Source organism: Myxocyprinus asiaticus, chromosome 5 (genome assembly GCF_019703515.2).
Source record: "Myxocyprinus asiaticus isolate MX2 ecotype Aquarium Trade chromosome 5, UBuf_Myxa_2, whole genome shotgun sequence".
Taxonomy (NCBI): domain Eukaryota; kingdom Metazoa; phylum Chordata; class Actinopteri; order Cypriniformes; family Catostomidae; genus Myxocyprinus; species Myxocyprinus asiaticus.
The window spans coordinates 22,228,987-22,256,242 of record NC_059348.1 but is presented as its reverse complement, the minus strand read 5'-3'; the positions used below and the strand labels follow the sequence as shown (position 1 = coordinate 22,256,242).

Sequence of the window (27,256 nt, the reverse complement as noted above, 5' to 3'; positions counted from 1 at the left end):
TGTAAACAAATGGCAGCACGCATAGGAGGAAGATCGTGTTTGATTTATTGACTGTGCATATAAGAGCTGTAAACTTTGTATCATGGTACTTTTTTTTTTTTTTAATAAGGGGCAGTGGTGGCTCAGCAGTTAAAGACTCTAGGTTACTGACCAGAAAGTTGGGGGTTCAAGCCCCAACACTGCCAAGATGCCACTGTTCATTCACACAAACAGCAACTCAAACAGTCTTTTTAGGCCCTTGACCCTATCTGCTCCAGGGGTGCTGTATCATGGCTGACCCTGCACTCTGAAAACATGTGAAAACAAAGAATTTCACTGTATATATGAAAATGTGTGACAATAATAAAGGCTTTCTTCTTTGGTGACGAGTTGGATGTATGTATATAAAATTAACTTATTCTGTGTTTTAAAAGACTGTATGAGTAACTGTTTCAGTGAATATAAATGACAGATGCTTGACCAGCACAGCATGTGTTGGCGTGAAAGTCGATTTGAGTCTGGCAGTTTGTAACATAACTGGCTGTTGCAGAAACACATATGTGTGACACTGCTCTGTGGGCCCACTTATTAACCATCACATGTGTGACGGTACGTATGAAGGGGTTAAACTCAAATTACCATGTAATTTCAATTTAAATACTTCAAGTAGAGGCAACCTAACTAAATCAAGTAAATCCAAAAATGAACATATAACACAAATGAAACTCTTTTGGTGAAATACTAGCTAGTGACAAGAAATGTTAGCATGCTAAATAGCCTACATGCTGGTGGGAAGCACTATGAGAGCAACTTGGTCACTATGGTTAGCACAGCAATTGCTCAATGGTTTAAGCAATATGTAGAATACTCAAAATGTATTGGTCCTCAAACTAGACTCAAGCTCCACCCTTCACTGTGATAGTAACCCCCAAAATTAAAAGAAATTCCTCTGAATGTCAACATAACAAAACATTAAACACTAGCAAGTCTCTCTCTTTATATTCATCCTGCACAAAGACACATAAAATAACACTTAATTTTAACATGAACTCTCCATCGAGTCCTGTGCAATACATGCTGGGAACTAGAACTCATCTACCCAGTTTCATTTAAACAAACAAAAAAATATGAATTTGTCCCAACACAAATGAATTAAGTGAAGCAAGACACAACATTTTTTAAGTTGAATCAACTCAGTTAATTTAAGTTCCCTTGGTTACATGAGTTTTTGAGTAGGCTAATATGAACATGGGAGAACTGAGTAAAGTTATGATAGTGAAAGTTCTTTTGTGTGTGTGTGTGTTTAAGGATCATCCTATTGGCATAATGGAAAATGTAACTCTTGCCACCTCCATAGTCTAGGTTTAAGGACTATGTATAATACTGTTATAAAGTATATAGGCTATATTACAAATTTGTTAAATATTTAATTTGAACAAACTGATTATTATGTTTCTGAAATTCTTGTCAAGAAATGTCGAACACTACAATCCCTCTTTTAAAGTTATCATCAGTTAATGTCCGATCCGTGGAGCAGTGAGCTGTGCTGTGGTGCACAGGACATATAAAAGCTGTTTGCTCACGTGGACCCAGGTTTGAGTCCGATCCAGCTTCCACTCTCTCTTAGCCCTACTTTCCTGTCATACTCTACTGTCCTATGAAATAAAGACACTCACTAAATATCTGTTTTTATTTAGGTTTAACCTCAGTAAATACCTGTTTCTTGTTAGCAACCACATTGCTGGAGACTAATACAGTCGATTCGTGAACGGCCGAATGCTCACGAATGTTTCCGAAAATCCATGCGAGCAACCTGTGAGCTAGACGGGGAGGGAGAAAGCGTGATTGAGGGGACAGCAGGCAAAGCAAGCAGAGAGTCTCCGAGCGCACTGGAGCTGAAGTCTGTTTGAGACACAAACTCTGGATTCGAAACAATAGAAGCTTTTCCACTCTGCCGTAGTTATAGCAACCAGTCTCAATAAAGGGATTATAACGGCCGCGTGGAACATTAGTAGGGGAAGAGTCGTTGCTCTGTGGAATCAAAGAATTTTCCCGTCGATTTCAAAAGTGGATTTGTACGTGGCGAACTGAACCGGGTGAAACAAGCGGTTGGCTTGCACGCAAAGAAATGCAAACCGCGTCGGAACGGGGAGACGGTGAGTTCAATGCATTTCCAATTTCATTCGGTCTTGTTAACGAAATTGACACAAAGCTGTACTTCTTGCGGTTGTAATTATTTGCATTAAAGCGCAAGCTTCTCAAAACACGAGGCTTGGCTTGGAGTGAACGTGAAACTAACAAGTAATTTCACAGTCAGAAACTAACGGATGAGTTGACGTCGGCTAAGCTAGTTCATTAGCTGACCCAACCGTTTAAAACTTGTTCAGTTTGGTATGGTTTCACATAAAAACAGCGCGGATGTGCTATTCTCTCAGTATAGCAAGTTATAAGCAAGAGTGGCCAGGTTTGGTCTCATTTTAGTAGTTCCTCGTGGTCCAAATGTCTTATAAAGCATTTGTAGAGGAGCAAGTGTCTTGCAGGTCACAATGTAGTTCTTCTGTCCTTTGTAACAGTCTCAAAAATGAACTAGCTAATGATGACTACGAATATGAACTGTTGACCACAGGTAATATATAATGTATTGCACGTATGTTTTCGGGTGCATGCAGCAGACAGTTCTCTAAAAAATAAATAAATAAATAAACGCAGAGAACAAGTGTCACGGGACATTCTTCTATTACTGAATGTGCGCGAGCTCAGTTCTCCAAAGATGCTTGATCGCATCTTATGTAAAATATGTTTGCTACATCGTATTGTGCAAACAAAACGTTTTGTTTATTTTATGCGTGCATTTTAACTGATTCTGTTGTGTGTGATTCTAAGAAAAGAAGAAAAAAAGACTGAATTCCAAACACGTACAACTCGAATAAGATTTAGTGCCTTTTTTTTCAAGATGCCACCGTTCGTGGAAAAGCGAGAATATTTTGGGGCATACACACATAATATACACACACACACACTTTTTTTTTCCTAGTCAAAATGTAGCCTCAAGGAACATTAACACGATGTCTGGCGAAAAAAATATATATATATATATATATATATATATATATATATATATATATATATATATATATATATATTTAATTAGTCCAGCATTTGAATCTAATCGCATTGCAGTTCACATCGCTATATCATATAATGATTTATGCATTTCTAAATTAGAATATTTTATAGAGCTGTTCGAATCAAACTATAGGCATTCAGATCGTTTGGAAAGTTAATTAGCGCTGGTTTAGAAGATAATATTTGTTAGGCTTCACAGAAAGGTGTCCGTGTTTGTTGTGCTGAGATTAGAATAAGAAGTAAAAGCTCACGAGACAACATTGTGTGTTAATCTCGCTCGCGCGGCGGGGCACGAGCAGAACAATGACACTGTTGTTATACTATAGATATTTTGCATTATTTGTTACGCTGGTTTGTTGCCCTTTCTCAGGTCCTTCCAAACAGCAATTCCATCCGTCAGTAGTTATTTTAGGAAGAGAGCTCATATACGTGACCATACAGTACGTGAGCATGCTAGGTTCTGTATGGTCAAGCGTGGGCTTTAGCATTGTACAGTTTTTATTGATTTAAAACAAATAAAAGGTCATATACAGTATGAGGTGTATTAGAGCGCACATGTCAGCTATTTGGAAATCAAGACTAAGTTTTCTGCAGTTGCATCAGAAGTCTTAAATAATTTGGATAAGGACAACATCATCTTCTTGATCCTGTGCAGTCTGCTGGAACTGGACTTTAGTCTGTGTAATTACTTTAATATTCTGTCAGTTCTGGTTTTGTAGAAAATGCTCCTAAGGCTATAGGCTGGTTGAAAAAAAAAAATGTCTGCATTTTGACAGCCATAAAGATGAACTGATAATATCTCCACCAATAATACACACACACACGTGTGATTGGATCATGGGCAGGCTGATGTCATGCAATTGATGCTGTGTTGAATCACAAGGCAACTCAATGTTACGTGGAAAAATGGCTGAACAAACTGGTCACAAATTAGAAACCAATAGAAAAAACATTATTCAGGCAAAGCTATAATAATCTGCATACAGTTAAGGTCAACATGTTTTACATCAAAAACATAGGTATCATATAGCAGCAGTCAGCAGGTAAACAGAGACGTTTCTAATTTGAATCTTTGAAAATTGTCCTTTTATTCAAGTATGCATGTGCATGCATTTTGGTTTTTTGTATTTCTGCTATTTGCTACTTTCTCCATGGCACCTTTTTACCTTCATTCTGGCAGTGGGAGCTAATTGGCACTTTCAGAACACCCGGCCCTCTGTTGCCACATGCCGAAAAGCCGCTTGGTGCAAACATCCCCCTTGCTGACGCTGTCTTATGGCTTCCATATGCACTGAATTTGGGTAATTTCAGGGTCTGGGCACTAATGAGAGATTTTATTTCTGTAGTGCATCAGTTGTGGTGTCAGGGATTAACATTTATAGGACTCATATCTGGGAACTGCAACTCTCTTGGAATTCTCAGTGGCATATTGGGCTCTGGCACGGGAACACAGTTTTTATTTAGGCTAAACAATTTGACCCAGTCAACACTTTTTTTAGGAGACACTGTGACATGGTGTGGTAGAAAAGTTTTCAGTGTTATAGGAACGACCCAGAAACAGAACTTTCCAGTCCTCTCCAAGGAGATCACGAGCACCTGAATAAAAACAAAGGTTTCAAAGACTAGGTTTAATTGCTTGTCTCTTGAACACAGGATGAGTTCCTTCTTTGAAATCAAACAAAGCTTCCTTTTGGATTTGAGAGAGAAAATTATGTATGGAGACGAAACAACTGTACATGTTGCGTTAGTTCTTTCCAAGTTGCTGTCAATGAAACTCCAAATTTTAAAATATTTCTCAGTGTCTTCAGTGTTTAGAGGCCTGTGAAGTAGTTAAGTGTCTGGAAGCTAATTCTGTAGTAATTTGGCTGCTGATTGGAAACAGGTTCTCCATTAGTGGGCCTGATGGTGGCATTATAAACCATTTACACCACAGTTTTATGGGACATTGTATTTAAAACGTAAAGTGGAAACAGACATTTGCCCAGAAATGGCCTAAATCCATTATAAGAACAGTGGCTGAGGCTATTTTGAAGCAGTTCTACATTATTTGGTCACGTTAAAGCTTTGATGGTTTGCGTTGAGAGGTAATTGGACAAAAGACAAAAGAAAAGGAGAAAACCAGCTCTGTTATTTTTCCAGCTTGTTCACAAGTTATTTTATGACGTGTGTTAATATTGCCACCTACTTTTTAGATATATCTTTGACATTTGACCATAAATCAGTTCTAATATAAGGTGTTTTTTAGCAGCGTGGCATGTGATGGCAATGATGCCATGGGTCACATCCAGACATCTCGACCATGCCTCTTTAGTGGGAGAACAGTAAAACACAATTTGTGGTGGCAGTGCCTTATGTGTGATTTATTAGAGTAGTGTGTTCGTCTGTCCCCATTGTGGTAGCTCCATTAGGCATTAGGTACGATTACTACCATTGAGTTGCGTGAAGGTGACCTCTCTCTCCACCATACTCTAACCCAAACACGCAGACACACACATACAATTTCCCTCAGTGTCTTTGTTAATGCTCTTGATGCTACACTTTTTGGTCACCACGATCTTCAATAATCAAATAAAATCAGCCAGCCGCTTGTCATATTGACATGCACATGGTCCTGTGCGCTGTCACTCAGGAAGATGAATGTAGAGGGAGTAGAAAGGTGGAAGCGACCAATGAACCAAATGTCTAAGACTGAATGCATAATAATAAAATAAAATCTTGGGTAGGCCTAACCCACCTTTGTCAATCGGCCTATGTAATTTACTGAAATTTAACCTGGGACGTTTACCATTCCAAATGAAGGACTTCACTATGCTATCAAATTGCTTAAAATAAGAGAGAGGGACATCTACAGGGAGAGATTGTAGCAGATAGTTACATTTTGGAATGCAATTCATTTTAATAACATTAACCTTCCCAATCATCGATAAGTGTAATGAAGCCCACCTGTCCACATCATTCGAAAAACTTTTTATTAAGGGATCAAAATTAACTCTAACTAAATCAGAAAAATTTGCTGGGAATAAAATTCCCAAATACTTAATTCCCTGTTTGGGCCACATGAAGGCGCCCGGCTGGAAAGCCGTTATTGGACAGTACGCTGTCAAAGCCAAAGCTTCGGATTTAGAACAGTTGACTCTGTATCACTGAGAATTTGAAAAAGGAGTTAATAATTCTGTGGAGGCAAGGCATGGATCTAGTGGGGTCGGAGACGAATAATAAGATATCATCTGCGTAAAGCAGAAGCTTATGCGCTACACCTCCCGCTGTCACCCCTGGAAAATCCTCCTCCTTTCTTATCGCGGCTGCTAATGGTTCCAGGGCAAGACAGAACAATAATGGGGAAAGAGGGCATCCCTGCCGGGTGGCCCTATCCAGAGTAAAATAATCTGAAATTAACCCATTTGTTTGTACCGCTGCTACAGGGTGTCCATAAAGTAACTTAATCTAACCAATAAATGTATTCCCGAACCCATACCTTTCCAGAATCTTAAAAAGATAATCCCATTCTACCATATCAAACGCCTTTTCAGTGTCAAGAGAGATGGCAGCGACCGGAGATTGATCATTCGCTACTGACCACATGATATTGATGAAACGCCTAATATTATCAGAAGAACTACGGCCTCGAATAAACCCCACCTGATCTATATGTGTAAGAGATGTCATAACGTTACTTAATCGATTAGCCAGAATTTTGGACAAAATTTTTACATCTAACTGGATCAGGGAAATTGGGTGGTAACTTTTACACTCGCTTGGATCTTTATCCTTTTTTAGAATCAGACTGATCCAGGCTTGTGTCATGGTTGGTGGAAGCTTTCCATTCTTTAATGAATCAGTATAAACTTCTAACAAAAGTGGAGCCAGTTCTGTAGCATAAGATTTGAAAAACTCAGCGGCAAAGCCATCAGGCCCTGGAGCCTTGCCTGTAGGCAAGGCTTTAATTACCTCAACAAGCTCCTCCAAGTTTATCTCAGAATCAAGAGAATGTTTTTGCTCAGTCGTCAGTTTAGGGAGATCTAATGGTTCCACAAAGTTCCTAATATCTTCATCAGTGGATGAAGACGTGGACCTATAGAGATCAAGATAGAACTCTTTAAAGGCATTATTAATATCAATAGCCAAGGTAAATATTTTACCACAAGCAGATTTCACTGAGGGAATGATAGAAAAAGACTCTCTGCTTTATTTATCTAGCCAAAAGTTTTCCTGCTTTATCACCTGACTCAAAGTATGACTGTCTTGCCTTGAACAACCAAAACTCCACTTTCTGCGACAGAATCGTATTATACCTGTATTTCAGTCAGGTCAATTATCTGAGGCCATCAGCTGACATACGGCGCTTCAGCTTTGCCTCTGCACTTTTAATATTTCCTTCCAACTCCACAAGTTCTTGTGCTTTGGATTTTTTTAATGAATGAGGCATACTGTATGATCCGACCCCTAAGAACCGCCTTAAGTGCCTCCCAAGCCAAGCCCACAGAGGATACTGAGGACCAGTTGGTCTCCATATAAACAATGATTTCAGTCTTTAACATTTGTTGGAAATCAGGATTTTGCAAAAGGGACACATTAAGGCGCCAACTATGAGATTTATTTTTCTCTATATGTGGCATCACCTCTAAACTCACCAGGGCGTGATCTGAGACTAAGATATTTCCAATTGAGCAATCAACAACAGATGAAATGAGGGATTTGGATATTAAAAAAAAATCTATTCTAGAATAAATCTTATGGACTGATGAAAAAAATTTACAGTCCCTACCAGATGGGTTCAAAAGTCTCCAAATATCTGTAAGACCAAGATTTTTACACATCCTGTGAAGCGTCAGTGTTGCTCTAGGGGGTTTACACACTTTTGCTTCACTATGATCAAGGACTGAATCCATCAAAATATTAAAGTCTCCTCCCAATATTATATCATGAGGGGTGCCAGCGGTTTGCAACATCCCTTCAAGTACTAAAAAAACCATGTCCACCCCATATCTTCCCAAATTTTTCAGCTTCCTGCAGAGAGAGATGTATTTCTTGAAGAAACACTATATCATATTTCTTACGTTTAAGAAAAGTAATAACTTTCCTTCTTTTTATGGGGTGCCCCAGCCCATTCACATTCCATATGGAGAGAGATAGTACACTCATATTAACATTTGACATTTTGATATAGTAGAAAAAATAAATTGTGTGTCAAAAACAAAATTATATAGACCACATTCCCCATTAGTGAAACAATCAACCCCCAAACAAAACAAACAGAAAAAAGAAAAACGTGCACATTAACCCCGCGCACGACAGCGCCAACCGGCGACAAGGTCAACTCAAAAGGTCCATGAACGCCCACGAGTCCCCACGACAACTTTGCCATCGGATTGCTCAATTTTGCCTCACAAATTTGTGAGGCAAAATTACATAACAGAAAATACTTTGTTAAATAAACCCAGTCAATAGGAAGAATGAACACTAAGAACATGTAGATTAATTCATAGAACTGTTTTAAAGATGTTCAGTGAGCTGGCTGTTATGAGTTCAACAGATGACGTAATCATTCCAATGTCCCGTAAAAAAAACTCAACAAAACAAACTACAGCCAGCAGGAGGAACGAACAGATTAATCCACAGCTGTTCCAAAGGAATGTTATTCAACAGAACAAGCTCCAGCCGCTAGGCGGAACCAATACAAAAAGAAACAAAACCGGCATCCCGGTTCCCCGGATGATCGAGTCAACTCACTCGGAGGCTGCATAAAAGTATATACCATGACTTTCATAATCCGTCGACTTCATAAAAAACATCCTTTGTGTGAGCAGCATGTAGATATTTTGCGGTCATCCGTAGTGTCCACTCTCAATCTGTCCGGGAATTTCAATGCAAAAGTAATCTTTTATCAATGCAAAAGTTTCTTTAAGGAAAAGTGTTATTCACAAAACAAGCTCCAGCCGCTCGGCGGAGCCAACGCAAAAAATCCAAAATGTCGCCCAGCATCCTCAAGAGTTAATACAGCTCACTCTTGTACCTAACTCGGAGAATTTTATTTCCATCGCCGTGATTGATCGACGTATTACAGCAAGATCCTCCAAGTCAGCAAAAATCTTCGTCAACATCACCGACATGTTGGACAACTGACGCTGGATTCCTTCTCCCGCCACGCCATCCAAATCGAGTCCCCGGTCTGTAGGCCTGTCGGGGCTTTCATCCTGAACACGTAAGTGTCTTTTAATGTCTCCCGAGCCCGAGGATTTTGACTTCTTTGCCATGTTTTGCAACAAAGGGCTAATGTGTAACTGGGTGTAACAGATTTCACCAGATTATAATATGAAAATAATCAAAAATTCAGCAAAGTGCGCAGAGCTCGTCGCTCACATGTCTGCTATCAGGTTTTCTTTTGTTAATGAACCAAATGATAATATACTATATACAGCACATGGAATTGAGGCCATTTATGTCAAACAGGACATATTCAAAGACCACACACTTTGGTTGTGAAGCTCAGGAGGCAGGAAATGTAATTAATATAAATTATCTTATGGTTAGGGATGGGAATTGTACGGAATTGAACGATTCTGGTTCTCATTCCGATTTCGGTTCCATTAGCAATTCTTACTTTTGAAGAAATACTGACAACACTGGTCACGCTGTGTGATCAGGAACTGATAACTAAGGATGCACGAAATATCGGCAGGCGATATATTATTAGACGATAACTGGGAAAATTAAAATATTATCACGGCGATAATGGAATTATCGACGATATTTTCGCTGATAATTTGTTAAGGTTTATTTGCTTGCGGCTAAGAATTTCTGACTGCCTGCGGCTTCTTTCCTTCAGGCATAGACTCGGGCAACCACAAGTGACGGTGCTTGTGCGCAAACACAGCAGGTCTCACAGTGAGAGCCAAGCTCATGTCACTCTGGGAGGATTATTTAAACATCTCTGCACCTTGTTACGTAGTTATGGGTCTGGTTTTAGTTCTGGGATCATCTGCTGTAAGTAACAACATGACACGGTAATAAACGTGACAAAACATGTATGTATGTTTCTTGGAGGCAATCCTATTTGTTTATTACTTCATGTAATATAAGCAATGTGGGAAACAATCCTCACAGAGTGATGTGAGGTGGCTAAAAACTCTAGTTTGTGAGTGAAACGAATGTGCTTGTATTTTACATGTTGATACTTTTCTAATGTTATGACTCATGAGTTATGATCTGAATGATGTTACCTATTCCCATTGTCATCACATTTCATTATACAATGAAACTGTTTCAGATGAGTGCTGTAATAAGCACCTGTGAATGAGATGTGCGCGTACATGCATAACCCACACAAAACACCGCTGCACTTGCAGTCTGTTTGCTAGCATAAATATTACATCATGTATATAGAGATTAGGGTCTGTATTGTGTGTTTTGTAGTTTATTGTGCATGACATGTTGTTTATTGCCTCATTTTGGTTAAATGCATTATTACAGCTGTTAGAAATTCATTGTTCTCCCTGTTAGCGAGTCATCAGGGTTACCGTAAACACTCAAACAAAAGGGCATCATACAATTTAAGCAAGTGCATTGTCATATTTTTCTGATTCAAATCAGCATTCATCTTGAATGTTGGCACATTTTTGGTTCATGTTTCATCTGCAGCAAGTCCAAATTCCAAGCTTTTAAATGCCATCTATTTTTTAAATGAGAAGCTTTTAATGAATTAGCTAGCAGTTTCAGGTAAAGGATTAAAAATAAAAAGTAAAATTTTTTTTTCTAATTATCATTATCGGCCACAATTGTCTGTGAATATTCGGTTATCGGTATCAGTCCAGAAATTCCATATCGGTGCATCCCTTTGTAAACGTAACCGAAAGTCAAGAAAATAATACGGTAACACTATTTTATTAGGGGGCCAATTAGCGAAGCTGCTGGAACCCTATTGTAATTGTACTGATTTCCTTCTTTTTAGGGGGCCAAGCAGTGAAGCTGCTGGAACCCTATTGTAGTTGTGCTGATTTTCTACTTTTTCTTCTTTTTTTTTCTGCCCTAAAAGTGTCTGGGCGTCAGAGACCGTAAGTCGTGGAGACACCAAACTTGGCAGGATGATCCCAAATCCCCATCACTACTCAGGTGCACAAACGCACACCCATCTGACCCTAGGTGGTGCTATAATAAACACTTTTATGTTTTGGCTCATATCTCTGCAACTGTAAGGGCTACAATCGAAATTCAATATATCTCCGATTTCATTTCTGTCTATAATTTTTTATGCCATTTTGAATTTTATGAAAAGCCTACTTTTTCAAACTCTTCCTAGACCGTTTGTCCGATCAGCAAGCAATTTGGCATACATCATCTACGGACGCCCCTAACAAAAAATTATCAAAAGAATTTCGATATGTGAAATTGTTCCAAAGATATTAATGATACAATTCCTTTGGTTAAACGCAATTTGAGTAATTGATCAATATCTACTCAACGCAAACTCCAAAAGAAACCAAACTCGGTACACATAGTCAACAGGATGTTTACAAGACGTCAGCGGTTTCACCCTTAGGGGGTGCTACAACTAAAAAACTGTCATAACTTTACAGCCGTTAGAGCAACTAAGTTAAAATTAAATATGCATCTTCTTTGGTTCAAATGCTAACATATTCTTAAAAAATCGATTCGACAAATTAACAAAAATAGCTGCCAATGGCCAATAAAATTTCAGCACCTTCAAATTACCGCATATCAAATTTTGTGACAATCGGCCACACAGTAATAAGCTAATTTGCATTTTTGCTCATAATTCTGGAACCATATAGGCTACAATACAAATTTGTAGCTTCTCTGAATCCATTAGTGCCCCCAAATCATATGGTCACTTGAATTTCCATTTCCGCAAGAAAGATTTTCTCCAATTTTGATTTATTCGAAAAACTTACTTTTTCAAACTCGTCCTAGGCCATTTGCCCGATTATCATGAAACTTGGTATACATAATTTACAGACCCTCCTGACAAAAATTATCAAAAGAATTTTAATACGTGCAATCATTTGAAGATATAAACAAATATGTTTAGGGTCATGGCCTATAATGACTAATTAGCCTGTATCTTGTGTGTAATTTTCAAACTTTAACAAAACTTTGTACACATAGACAAGAGAACACTCTGAGGTAAAATTTAGAGTTTTGTTAATTTTTTATGCTAGGGGGTGCTATAACTTAAGAAAATCCTAATTGTGCAACTGTGCTCAAAGCAGTTGAATTAACTCCAGAATTGTATAGGATAAAAATATTTTAATTTTTATTTCTGCAAATCCATCAGTGCCTCCAAAATGATGTGGTCACATGAATTTCCATTTCCGCAAAAAAACTCCATCTTAAAACCTACTTTTTCAAACTTGTCCTAGGCTGTTTGCCCGATTCACTCAAAACTTTGTATACATTATCTACAGACATTCCTGACAAAAAGTTATCAAAAAATTTTGATATGGAAAATCATTCAGAAGATATTAGCCGATAGGTTTTTGGGTATGGCCTATTATGACTAATTGACCCATATCTTGTGTGTGCACATTTTAAACTTAACAAAACTTAGTGTACATGCACAAAATAACATTCTGATGTAACATTGGAGGTGTACCTGTGGATGTATTTTAAGGCCTACCTTCAAACTCAGTGCCTCTTTGCTTGACATCATGGGAAAATCAACAGAAATCAGCCAAGACCTCTGAAAAAAAAAGTCTGGTTCATCCTTGGGAGCAGTTTCCAAATGCCTGAAGGTACCACCTTCATCTGTACAAACAATAGAACGCAAGTATAAACACCATGGGACCACGCAGCCATCATACCACTCAGGAAGGAGATGCATTCTGTCTTCTAGAGATGAACATAGCTTGGTGCGAAAAGTGCAAATCAGCCCCGAACAACAGCAAAGGCCCTTGTAAAGATGCTGGAGGAAACAGGTAGACAAGTATTTATATCCACAGTAAAACGAGTCCTATATCGACGCAACCTGAAAGACTGCTCAGCAAGGATGAAGCCACTGCTCCAAAACCGCCATAAAAAAGCCAGACTACAGTTTGCAAGTGCACATGGGGACAAAGATCTTACATTTTGGAGAAATTTCCTCTGGTTTGATGAAACAGAAATTGAACTTTTTGGCCATAATGACCATCGTTATGTTTGGAGGAAAAAGGGTGAGGCTTGCAAGCCGAAGAACACCATCCCAACCGTGAAACATGGGAGTGGCAGCATCGTGCTGTGGGGGTGCTTTGCTGCAGGAGGGACTGGTGCACTTCACAAAATAGATAGCATCATGAGGAAGGAAAATTATGTGGATATATTGAAGCAACATCTCGAGACATCAGCAAGGCAGTTAAAGCTCGGTTGCAAATGGGTCTTCCAAATAGACAATGACCCCAAGCATACCGCCAAAGTTGTGGCAAAATGGCTTATGCACAACAAAGTCAAGGTATTGGAGGGCCATCTAAAAGCCCTGACCGCAATCTGATAGATAATTTGTGGGCAGAACTAAAAAAGTGTGTGCAAGCAAGGAGACTTAAAAACCTGACTCAGTTACACCAGTTCTGTCTGGAGCAGTGGGCCAAAATTCCAGCAATTTATTGTGAGAAGCTTGTGGAAGGCTATCCAAAACATTTGACCCAAGTTAAACAATTTAAAAGCAATGCTACCAAATACTAACAAATTGTATGTAAACATCTGACCCACTGGGAATGTGATGAAAGTAATAAAAGCTGAAATAAATCATTCTCTCTACTATTATTTTGACATTTCACAATCTTAAAATAGTGATCCTAACTGACCTAAGACAGGGAATGTTTTCTACGATTAAATGTCAGGAATTGTGAAAAACTGAGTTTAAATTTATGTAAACTTCTGAGTTCAACTGTAACTATAAATCATTCAAAGGGTTTTAAAAGAGTAATAAAGGTGGGCTAAAGGTGGGTTGCACCAACCAGGATTAATCTTAAAGTTAGATTAAATCAAGGTTTATCTGATAATTCTGTTTCACCAAACTTTAAAATTTGTTTAAAAATAATCAGGGTTACATTTAATCCTCATTTTGATCCTGATTTAAATTTCACAGTAAATCTGAATTTACTTTAATCCTGTTGCTCCATTACTTTAAACTCTGTTTTAAATCTCAGTTATGGATTAACTTTAAACTAGGGCTGCCCCCTGATAGTTGACCAAAGGTTAGTTGATGAGAAGAGTCTTGGTCGACCAAGTTTTGATTGGTCGGTTGGTCGCAGAAAAAACTGACGAACACCGGTATTACCGCTTGTTGGACACTAGGTGGTACTATGGGGTAATTTTTGTTAAGCAGGGTTAAGGTTAAGCCTACACAATAAAGCAAGACACCTTGATTTAAAACTTAGAACTTTATTTTTTATTTATTTTAACTAAAAATTCAAATGAAACTGGAAAAAAATTAAGTGCAATTAAAATGTGTGTTGTTCAACTTTTTGAAAGATGGTTTTACAACAGTTTTCAGCATCTCTTTGGCAAAGAACCTACTTCATCTGTGCATTCTCTACTGGTCGAGTATTTCGTTATCCGGGAAAATACATCATGTGTGTGAATAAATTTGTTTTGTTCCCTCCTTCACGATATATATATATATATATATATATAATATTTATTTTTATATCGCAGTATCCAGTTACATCGGCAACCCCTGGGCTGAGGGATCGGTGAATATTCTTGCTTTAGTGATTTTGCATTGAAAATTAAATTAATTTATTTAAAAAATTAAAAACTTAAATCAAATACATTTCTAAATTCAAATTGCACTCCAAACGAAATGAAAAAGCAATTAAAATAATGAAGAGATAAAAGAATAATATATATTTACACCTTTCCATTTACCGTCAGGCAAGAATCCGTCTAAACATCATGCCGGAAAATTATTTACACAAATGAAGACATAAAAACAATTATAAATGTAAAAAAATAATAATTATAATGATGATAATAATCACTGAAATATAAATCATGGTTCGAGGTGAACGTGTTTTTGTATTATTTTATGTTTTAATCACAGATGTATAGGCTGCTGAGTTGGTCATAATGAACTGCTCTGTGGAAATAAAGCGAACTGAACTCAGAACACCTCCTGAGCTGAGATGTCTGAGGTCATTTGCAGCACTCATAGACGATAATGTTCTTGCAAAAATAAATTCAGAAGACAGAAACAAAGAGTGAGAACATTTTACATGCGCGTGTTCCGTGAGATTGCACGCCTCCGTACAAACATACATACGCATAGACGGCTTTTCTGTCATCTGTTCTTAATAATATAATACAGTGTTTCTTCAAGCGTGTGTCTGTGTGTCTATGGGCAAATTATTTGTAATATTGATTTTATAATAATAATAGCATAATAATAATAAAATTATAAAATACATTAATGGGAAAACGAGCCAAATATCATCTTGACATCATCAAAGGCATCAGCTATTGGCAATCACTCTGACTATTATCGATCCCCGAGATCATTGTCTGTCGGCACAACCCTAATGTGCATTTCTCTCTATAAATTAACAAAATGTTCAGACAGTCTCCTTGCTGGTTTTTCCGACACATTCAGAATCATTACCACTTTTGCCGGTGTCGATGCGGCTCGCTTCGTGCGTGCGCTTGTCAAATTTATTTTTTAAATGCTCATTATTACGGTTTAGTATTTTTCTGTAATGTAGAACAGTGTTAGCTATGTTACTTATAACATTATTTCCCAGCCCTGGAACTCAAACCATTTTCTGATGCTACCCCAAAAAATATATTCAAGTAATTAAAAGAATATCATAAACGTGCGACTAGTCGACTAATGGCTGAAATTAACTCCTACTAGTCGACTAAGAAAATCTTTGATCGGGGGCAGCCCTACTTTAAACTTGCAACTGAGGTGGTTTGAATATTAAATTGACCTACAATAAAACATGAATGACTTTGTAAGAGAACAGTGAATGTGCCTTCAGCCCCCTGAAGGCGGTTAGGGTTTGAGTTAGGGTTAGGTTTCCACAGGATCTTTCATGTCAAATCAGATTATGTTTGTCATTTTTCCATATGTGCTTGGCCCCCGATAATTGCCGCTTGCGGCTATATTATTATTTATTTATTTATTTTTTTTTTTTAAAATGGAACTGTTCTGAAAAAGAACCGGTTCTCTGGTCCCAGCTCTAATTATGGAACGTTGTTGGTTGCATGAAAAAAAATACTGTTGTGGCCCACTTACTTTTGTGCTTTTCAGCAATGTGAATATTTCTACACAGCAGTCAAAAACACGAGTGAAATTTTGTCCCCAGTAAGTTATACCTTCAAAATAGATGTTTACAGCCGTTGCTATGAAGTTGCTTTGGTCTGAGTTTTTTTAAGCAGATTACAATGTGTTTGTTAGGCTGTTCTGAATAGATATTTATTGGCCCACCCCCAAGTCTTAGCCTGTTTCAGACAAAAAAGAAGTAACAGCATGCCTCTCTAGAGGGGCAGTCATGCTGAGCTTTGAGCATGCAAATTTTTTTCTTACAACGCAACAAACCAGGATATGATGTCAAGCGGGTGGGCTTCTGGTGTATGTAAATAATCACAATTAACAAATATAATGACATGAAAATGTTAAAATATATTGTCCACTCACTTTCCTGCAACAATAAAACACACAGCTTTAAAATATGTATTCTTTGTATTTAGCCAAGAGGTCAGGGTGTGAAGTTTCGGTCTTCTATTGGTCACACGTCCTCTTGTCGTACAAATTCACGTTTCAAAGTTCACCAGGTTTGAACTTTGGTATGCAGCATCATACGAAATTTCTGGCCTTGCATGTTCGGATGTGTTTGAATGGGAGTGAATAGAGCACAAAGTGTAGTGTGACTGCCCCAAAGGGCTGGGTATTGATTCGGATTTCCTGATCCGATTAGATTCTGATTCATAAGCTGTCGATCCGATTCCAATTTGATTCGATATACAGTTGCAATCGAAGTTATTCAACCCCCCCAAGACAGTAAGGATTTACAAAAGTAAACTTTTCTGATGACCCAAAATTTTTCAACTTTACATCTATATCAGTTGAGTGACACATTCAAAGTCATAGTGTGAATATATAACCTAATATTTGTAAATAGCAGGAATTTACAGCCATGTCATAATTATTCAACCCCTATTGCATGTAGCTGTTTCTTAAATAAGTAAAGCTACACAAGTAATTGTTTTAAAACAAAATTAAGTCATCAATCTGCAATGGCACTTATTTATGTTTTAAAATTTAAGTTTAGCGTTGTAAGCAAAAATGTATTTCTATGCAAAAATGCAATTAAGAATAAGCTGTCTCAAAAGCTAATTGAGGAGATTATTTCATTACACAAGAAAGATCATGGCTAAAAGTACATTTCAAAGGCACTTCAATTTCCAATAGACAAAGTTGGGAGCACCATTCATACATTTTTTTAAATATGGTACAACAGCAACCTTCTTGGGGTGTGGAAGAAAGCAAAACTTCACCAAGGGAAATGTTGACTTGAATATTCAAGAAGTAATAGGAAAGAAGTAGGAAAGACCTGTGGAGTCCTGGAAGAAGGTTTTATAGATGTTTGACACTAAACTGAAAATGAGTTTTAGACCCATGGGTCAGCAGTACGTCTGGAGTAAGATGACAAGTACGATACCATCCCCACAATCAAGCATGGAGGTGGGTCAGTCCTGTTATGGGGGTGATTTGCGGCTGCAGGAAATGGCTATCCTGACTGTGTGACTGACACCGTGGATTCTTTCAGGTATCAGGCCATTTTGGCATGAAAAATGTGATGCCTTCAGTGTGTAAATTGAAGCTTGGTGATCACTGGACTTTCCAGCAAGACAGTAACACCAAGGATACATCCAAGTTGTCCAAAATCTGGTTTAGGGATAGGTCATGGAATGTCCTTAAATTGCCCTTTCAGTCCATCATTAAAATCCCATTGCAAACCTTTCTTGGGATTTCAAGGAAGCAGAGAAGCACAGAAACCAAAGAATGTCAATGAGCTGGAAGCTTTTGCTCAGGAGAAATGTGTAAAAATTCTAATAGAGAGGTGTCCGAAGCCTGAGAACACTTACCTGAAACATTTATTTGCTGTTTTCAAGGATAAAGGATGCTCCACAAATGATTGACTTTGGGGGGGTTGAATATTTTTACATGACATTTGTGGAAAGAATTAGTTATTTTTTATTTTAAAATTTGGGTAAACTGAACTCCTTGTTCTCAAAATCACTCAAATGTGTATTAAAAACTTACTTTGACTGTTTGCTGAGGTTTTAGTTGATGTGTTTTAATTCACATCACCAGAATGTATTGCTGGTCGGGGGGTTGAATAATTTTGATTGCAACTGTAGATTCCTATGGATATATTCCAGCTATAATGTCCCTTTTGCTTACATGTGAAATAAATTATTTTCCAGCTTTTAATTATACAGGGAATCTTCTAACTATGTAAATTAAAAAAATATTAGCCTAATTTAGTTATTATATATATTTTTCTAACTATTCATCATTTTGGTCACATTTTGGCTTTTAAAAATGAACAAAACCATGGATTCAATCAATAAATAACATTATATTTCATATATCATTTTTATTGTTTAAATGCAGAATTTGTACAATTTACAAGTATTTACATTGATTTGTTGATCACTTGCTAAAACCGGTTCTGTCTCTTTAACAAAACCAGCATTTCTGTAAAGAGCGTCTGTAAATGAGCACATTAACTAGAGACTCGAAAGGCTATATCTCATCAGTGCTATGCATGATTAGAATTAAATTTGTATTTTTAGTTGTTTTTATCAACAACTGACTGCAGAGAACAGAAAGAACATTAAAAGAGATATTATTCAATGACAAATGGGTTGCGTAGTTCTCGTCTTTTGGACACAAATTACACAGAACAACTTTTACACTCAACACGCAGTGAGTGAAATATGAGTATTTTAGGGATGGGCACGAGTTCTCTGAAGTGACAGCAATGATTGATCATGAAAATGCTTGACATGACTTTTCACTGAATTCGAAATTCAGTGACAACTTCCTGACAACTATTCACAAATGTCAAAGAGCGGCATTTTTTAGATTTTGAGATTGATTACATTGTGATTTTCAGCAGTACCTTGACTGTCAGCAGAGACTGATAAAACCAACACAAATGAATAAACGATGCTACAATGCTAATGTTTGTTCTACAGGTTTACGATAATCAAAAGAATGTTTAATCCGGGCCTGGGTAGCTCAGTGGTAAAATACGCTGGCTACCACCCCTGGAGTTCGCTAGTTCGAATCCCAGGGTGTGCTGAGTGACTCCAGCCAGGTCTCCTAAGCAACCAAATTGGCCCGGTTGCTAGGGAGGGTAGAGTCACATGGGGTAACCTCCTCGTGGTCGCTATAATGTGGTTTGTTCTCGGTGGGGCGCATGGTGAATTGAGCGTGGTTGCCGCGGTGGATGGGGTGAAGCCTCCACACGCGCTATGTCTCCGTGGCAACGCGCTCAACAAGCCACGTGATAAGATGCGCGGGTTGACTGTCTCAGACGCGGAGGCAACTGGGATTCGTCCTCCGCCACCCGGACTGAGGCAAAATGATGGATGCTTTTTCATGTAATTTGGGTGAGGTTTGCATTTGAACACACAGAGAATCACTACGCCACCACGAGGACTTAGAGCGCATTGGGAATTGGGCATTCCAAGTTAAATGGGAGGAAGCATGAATCATCATAGCAGCAAACTCCAACAGAGCGCAGCGTGACTTGCTGTCCAGGGCAAAGAATCTAGAGAAGCATGAGCGCACACACAAGGCGAAATCTTTCATTCAAACATATAGATGAAGCACAGCTGAATGTAACAGAATGCAGGGTCTTCAAAACTATTTTCAACTTAACACTGCATTTTAAAAACATGATGGTAATGCCGTCTCCAGTCACGCCAACCATAAAGAGACTGCAAACAGGCATAAACACGAATTAAACAAAGCCAGGTTTGCAGATACAAGGTTCAAAAACAGAGGTGCGCACCAGGAAGAACAGAGACGATGAACACTGTGAAATATTCTAAATTCACTCATCTGAATGCAGAAAATAAAGAAAACAAATATTTCTGGCAGCCCTTATAGACAAAATCCTTACACAAAGCATGCAGCAACTGTTTTAGTATGGTTGCGGGGAGGTAGGTGCTGTCTTATGCTATTTTATACAGATTTTTGGACAGGGTTTGTAGTTTTTGTTGGAAATGGTTTCTTTTTTCAATCCTACTGAGTGCAGTCTCCAGACTGTATCATGAGGATAAGAGGAAGCAGTGTGCAGGAGAACGGGAAGATGCAGTTCTGGCACTTTATCTTCCCACTGTAGTGCCAGATGGAGACGATGGGAGGGAGTCCTGGCATAGAGGGGTGCTGGTGACTGCCGAACCGTCACAGAAGGGCCCACAAACTACCCCCTCATGTCAACTGTGTCTGTTCACTGGACAAAGACAAGAATATATAATTTAAACAGAAAAGGCAACCATAGCAAAATGATGGATGCTTTTTCATGTAATTTGGGTGAGGTTTGCATTTGAACACACAGAGCTTTGCAGCCATTCAATTTACCTTTTGCTAAGCCCCACCTTAAAAGTGCTTCTGACCAATCCTGTAGGGGTGCGCCGATCGATTGGCCACCAATCTAAATCGTCCGATCTTCGTCTTAAATCCATGATCGGCTGATCGTGCATAGATTCAGGGCCGATCTTTTTTGCCTCATGAATACACTGCTACTCTAATGAATGAGTGCTTGCTCAGCCTATGAAGCATACAGTGTGGCCACTGGAGGGTGAGTTGGTGGCAATTCTAAGCATTCACAAATTTAAACTTTCAGACATGCTGTAATTTAGAGGAATATGCCGGTTTGTTTTAAAACGTGTAAGAATAATGTGTATGAATATTAAGCTGCCCATTTTCTGGAGTCAATACGGTAGTTATTCTGACTCGCTGCACAGTGGGCGCAGAGAGGATAAAGAGACTGCAAACAGGCATAAACACAAATTAAACAACAAATAAACATGCGTATACAAATCTGAGTATATGTAATGTAATGTGAGTCATGACGATCAGACGTTGTGTTGAGCGATAGAGACTGTTTGGGAGATCTTGGACGCTATTAGCTTCTCCCCCCTTCAACATGAGCGCTCTCGGTGTCAATCAAACAAGCGCACTCTCCAGGTGCTCTCAATATCTCATCAGTCACTCATCTCAGCGCTATTCCCAATTTAATTAAGGGTCCCAATTTAAATCAGACTGATGTTGGTCACAGTGCCACTAATAACAGTTTAACCTTAAAAAACGGCACTGCGTCTTCACGCATTTGCTTAATAATTATTGATTTGTATTGCAACAAAATGCCAAAGGCAGTAAACAAATCATAAATTCTAATTAGCAAGCATTCTTGTACTACCTTTCGATCCTTTCTCACTTCAACTCAGTTTTGGTTGTGCGGGTGAAGAAAAAAACATCAGCGGTGGAGCGCGAGTGGTGATTGGACAGGTCGCTGTTGAGGATGTCTTCACTTCAACGAGTGTCACAATTAGTTTATTAAATGTCCCATTGTCTTTGATAAACTGTGAAAGATGCCAGAAAGATATGTTTAAGTTGCACTTAATTGACTTAAGAGTGGTTCAAAGCTCTCGTTAATTTACGAACGTTTTTACAAACTACTTAGATAACGATGCTTTTGGGAAATGCACCTTAGAGATTAAGTACTACTTAAGTGCTGCTAACGTTCTACTTAGTGCTTCAGGAAACCCAGCCATATTCATATTTTTTAGCCTGATTGGGAGATTGCATTGCATGTTTTTACGGAACGCACACATTCACAACGCAGTGTTACGGAATGCAAGTTACACCTTCTGACTAGCACATAATGTACAGTTGTGCTCAAAAGTGTGCATACCCTTGGAGAATTGGTAATATATGTACCATTTTTAAAGAAAACATGAGTGAGCAGGCAAAACACATTTTATTTCTTATGGGATTCATATTCAACTGTAGGTTATAACAGAATGGCACAATCATAAAACAAATCATGGCAACAAAGAAAAAAATGAAATGACCCCTGTTCAAAAGTCTGTATACCCTTAGTTCTTTTGTTTATTACCCTCTTTAGCATCAATGACAGCGTGCAGTCTTTTGTAATAGTTGTCTATGAGGTCTCAAATTCTTGCAGGTGGTATAGCTGCCCATTCGTCTTGGCAAAATGCCTCCAGGTCATGCAAATTCTTTGGTCGTCTTGCATGAACTGCACGTTTGAGACCTCCCCAGAGTGGCTCGATGATATTAAGGTCAGGAGACTGTGATGGCCACTCCAGAACCTTCAGCTGTAACCACTGGATGGTCAACTTGACCTTGTGCTTAGGGTCATTGTCGTGCTGGAAAGTCCAAGAGCGTCCCATGTGCAGCTTTCATGCAGAAGAATGCAAATTGTCTGCCAATATTTCCTGATAACATGCTGCATTCATCTTGCCATCAATTTTCACTAGATTCCCCTTGCCTTTAGAGCTCACACACCCCCAAAACATCAGTGAGCCACCACCATGCTTCACAGTGGGGATGGTATTCTTTTCACTACAGGCCTTGTTGACCCCTCTCCAAACATAGCGCTTGTGGTTGTGACCATAAATCTCTATTTTGGTCTCGTCACTCCAAATTACAGTGTGCCAGAAGCTGTGAGGCATGTCAAGGTGTTGTCGGGCATATTGTAACCAGGCATTTTTGTGGCATTGGCGCAGTAAAGGCTTCTTTCTGGCAACTCGATCATGCAGCTAATTTTTGTTCAAGTATCGTCGTATTGTGCTCGTTGAAAGCTCGTCTTTTTCCAGAACAGCCTGTATTTCTCCTGAGGTTACCTGTGGGTTTTTCTTTGTATCCCGAACAATTATTCTGGAAGTTGTGTCTGAAATCTTTCTTGGTCTACCTGACCTTGGCTTGGTATCAAGAGATCCCCGAATTTTCCACTTCTTAATAAGTGATTGAACAGTACTGACTGGCATTTTCAAGGCTTTGGATATCTTTTTATATCCTTTTCCATCTTTATAAAGTTCCATTACCTTGTTACGCAGGTCTTTTGACAGTTCTTTTCTGCTCCCCATGGCTCAGTATGTAGCCTGCTCTGTGCATCCACGTGAGAGCTAACAAACTCATTGACTATTTATACACATACACTAATTGCAATTTAAAAAGCCACAAGTGTGGGAAATTAACCTTTAATTGCCATTTAAACCTGTGTGTGTCACCTTGTGTGTCTGTAACAAGGCCAAACATTCAAGGGTATGTAAACTTTTGATCAGGGCCATTTGGGTGATTTCTGCTATCATTATGATTTAAAAAGGAGCCAAACAACTATGTGTTAATAAATGGCTTCATATGATCACTATCCTTAAATAAAAGACAGTTTTTTTTATTTTTTTTTAATGATCAGTCATATTTTCAAAATCAATGCCAAAATGTCAAAATTTCTGCCAGGGTATGCAAACTTTTGAGCACAACTGTAATTATACATCCGGAAAGTATTCACAGCTCTTCACTTTTTCCACATTTTGTTATGTTACAGCCTTATTCCAAAATGGATTAAATTCATTATTTTAGTCAAAATTCTATAATGTGAGCCACCACCATGCTTCACAGTGGGGATGGTATTCCCACTATACCCCATAATGACAACATGAAAGAAGTTTGTTTGAAATCTTTGCAAATTTATAAAATAAATATATAAAAATAAACAAATAAATAAAAAAATCACATGTATTCACAGCCTTTGCTCAATACTTTGTTGAAGCACCTTTGGCACCAGTTACAGCCTCAAGTCTTTTTGAGTATGTTGCTACAAGCTTGGCACACCTATTTTTGGGCAGTTTCTCCCATTCTTCTTTGCAGGACCTCTCAAGCTCCATCAGGTTGGATGGGGAGCGTCGGTGCACAGCCATTTTCAGATCTCTCCAGAGATGTTCAATCGGGTTCAAGTCTGGGCTCTGGCTGGGCCACTCAAGGACATTAACAGAGTTGTCCCGTAGCCACTCCTTTGTTATCTTGGCTGTGTGCTTAGGGTCGTTGTCCTGTTGGAAGATGAACCTTCACCCCAGTCTGAGGTCCAGTGCACTCTGGAGCAGGTTTTCATCAAGGATGTCTCTGTACATTGCTGCATTCATCTTTCCCTCGATCCTGACTAGTCTCCCAGTTCCTGCCGCTGAAAAACATCCCCACAGCATGATGCTGCCACCACCATGCTTCACTGTAGGGATGGTATTGGCCAGGTGATGAGCAGTGCCTGGTTTCCTCCAGATATGACGCTTGCCATTCAGGCCATAGAGTTCAATCTTTGTTTCTCATGGTCTGAGAGTCCTTCAGGTGCCTTTTGGCAAACTCCAGGTGGGCTGTTATGTGCCTTTTACTGAGGAGTGGCTTCCGTCTGGCCACTCTACCATACAGGCCTGATTGGTGGAGTGCTGCAGAGATGGTTGTTCTTCTGGAAGGTTCTCCTCTCTCCACAGAGAAATGCTGGAGCTCTGTCAGAGTGACCATCGGGTTCTTGGTCACCTCCCTGACTAAGGCCCTTCTCCCCCGATCGCTCAGTTTGGCCAGGCGGCCAGCTCTAGGAAGAGTCCTGGTGGTTCCAAACTTCTTCCATTTAGAGATGATGGAGGCCACTGTGCTCACTGGGACCTACAATGCTGCAGAAATTTTTCTGTACCCTTCCCCAGATCTATGCCTCGATACAATCCTGTCTCGGAGGTCTACAGACAATTCCTTGGACTTCATGGCTTGGTTTGTGCTCTGACATGCACTGTTAACTGTGGGACCTTATATAGACAGGTGTGTGCCTTTCCAAATCATGTCCAATCAACTGAATTTACCACAGGTGGACTCCAATCCTGTTGTAGAAACATCAAGGATGATCAGTGGAAACAGGATTCACCTGAGCTCAATTTTGAGTGTCATGGCAAAGGCTGTGAATACTCGCGTACGTGTGATTTTTTTTCGTTTTTTATTTTTAATAAATTTGCAAAGATTTCAAACAAACTTCTTTCACGTTGTCATTATGGGATATTGTTTGTGGAATTTTGAAGAAAATAATGAATTTAATCCATTTTGGAATAAGGCTGTAACATAAAATGTGGAAAAAGTGAAGCGCTGTGAATACTATCCGGATGCACTGTAGCAGCCCATGTGAACATACACACTGAAGCTCATGAGATTCCCTGCCTAATACAGCTGGATACAGCAGTCAAGTAGAAACGCCTGCTAGCAACGAACAGTAAAGCAACTTTTCGACCTCCAGAGATTCAATCATTTTCTGTGCGAATGCCCCTTTAGACTCTGTAATTAGTGTAATGGACTTGAATACAGCCAAACTTGGATACTTTGCAGATTCTGCTAATTGAATATTTTTGAACTACTGTCAAAACAATTTCATAAACTGCAAGTGATGTTGTGGTCATGTTTTAAGCCTGGAAACTCAATGTTGGATGTCTCTCACACTGAGGGACTGCTCTGTTTTTCAGAAAGCCATGATTGGATTAAATCCAGATGTTAACAGGAAGCAAATGACTCTCATAAAATTAACCAAGGTAAAGCAATAAGAAGCCCATAAAGACTCTGTTAAGATCTTGTTCCTGTGATGCCAATGCTTTCCCCACAGAACATCAGAGTAAGGGACAGTTTTTTTCTTTACGTTAGACATATGTCAGACATATTCAAGTACTGTGCTGTATATAATGGGCTTCAGGGAGGACGTTAATATTTTGGTGTGGTTTTGTTTTCTGGTTTGAATTTTGCATTGTTTGTTCCATCTTTCTGATGAAAGTTCAAACACATTAACGTGCATAAATATGTCCCACATAGAGACTATTTAAATGTCCATGTCTAGTTTAGAAGGGTTTGAAAACTTCAAGCCTCTTGGGTTACACCCTGTATTAAAATGTGAAGTTGTTCTGGGAAAATCAAAGAGCAGTCCTCTATCTCACGTTTTGTAAAATGTGGTTATTCAAGAACCAACTGTACCCACATTACACTTTTTAATTAATAATTTATAGAAATTGTATATGGTGGCGAGACATGGACAGAGTATGCTGTGTGAGCTACAAGATTGAGCCTTCTAGTGCTGTTAATTTCATGTCTGCTGAAAATGTTTTCAGCATACAGTGGAAGGCTAAATAAAAAATGGGAAAATGGTCAAATAAATATGTGATGAAGGGGTTTGCTTCAGAATCAAAGTAAACGCTTATGTTCAACTAAAAAGAGAAAAGCCTATTTTTTTGCTTGAATTAAAAAAATGATGCAGAGCAGATAAAATATATATTTTTTTAAATAATTATTTATTTGTGAAGTTGTTTCATTGCGAAGTACAGAATGTACATCTGAATGTTACTTTTGTTCATTATTACAAAAATACATTTTTGAATCACGTTTCCATAAAAAAATTGATATATCATGATATATATCATTATTGACCGAACATTTAAAAAATATCATGAAATTTATTTTTGCTTATATTGCCCACCCCATATATTCTGTTCAAACAACACAAACTACACTAGATCCAAATTATTTCTCTTCCAAATGATTAAGGATGGGACAGACCCAAAGATCTCCTCTATGGTTACCTAACATTTATTATGCCTGTCCACAGCTACTCAACAAGGTTGCCTACTAGTCAGTCAGTAGAACTCCAAATATTGGTAGACAGTGAAAGGGCAACACTTCACAAAACCAGACTAGATGTTTAAGTTTTCTTAGACTACAGCATAAGAAAGCAAAGGAGATTACTATCAGCCTAGTAGAGGACACAGGGAGAGGCTGTAACGAATGCAGTGCCACCACCTACCAGGAAACGGCACATAAATGCAGACACTTGGCAGAAACTGTCACCTCAGCATCTGCAGTATTAGTCACAGATGACGCTGCCCCAGACTCAGCCTGACCACCAAGGGCGCAACCCTTGGTCAACAGTGGACTAGAGGACAAGAAGCTACATAAACATTGCACACCAGCTATACACTATAAAAAGTGAAATGTACAGTTTTTACCTAAAAGTTACCTATTGTTACCTATTTCATGTACAGTGGCAGGTAATTTTGCTCATTTACCTGCCACTGTGGAGGGCGACCTGTTAAATGTCTTGGA

At 38.7% G+C, this 27,256-nt stretch overlaps 1 protein-coding gene across 8 annotated transcripts in view; it reads left to right on the top strand.

The window, feature by feature from the left end:
* Window positions 1-1,844: 1,844 nt before the first annotated feature.
* LOC127441395 (receptor-type tyrosine-protein phosphatase F-like) overlaps window positions 1,845-27,256 on the top strand; it is a 318,186-nt gene continuing 292,774 nt past the window's right edge. For all 8 annotated transcript variants that reach the window (XM_051698771.1, XM_051698769.1, XM_051698767.1 and 5 more), the window contains exon 1: window positions 1,845-2,135. The gene's annotated coding sequence lies outside the window, so the exon portion shown is untranslated. The remainder of the gene's footprint in view (window positions 2,136-27,256) is intronic.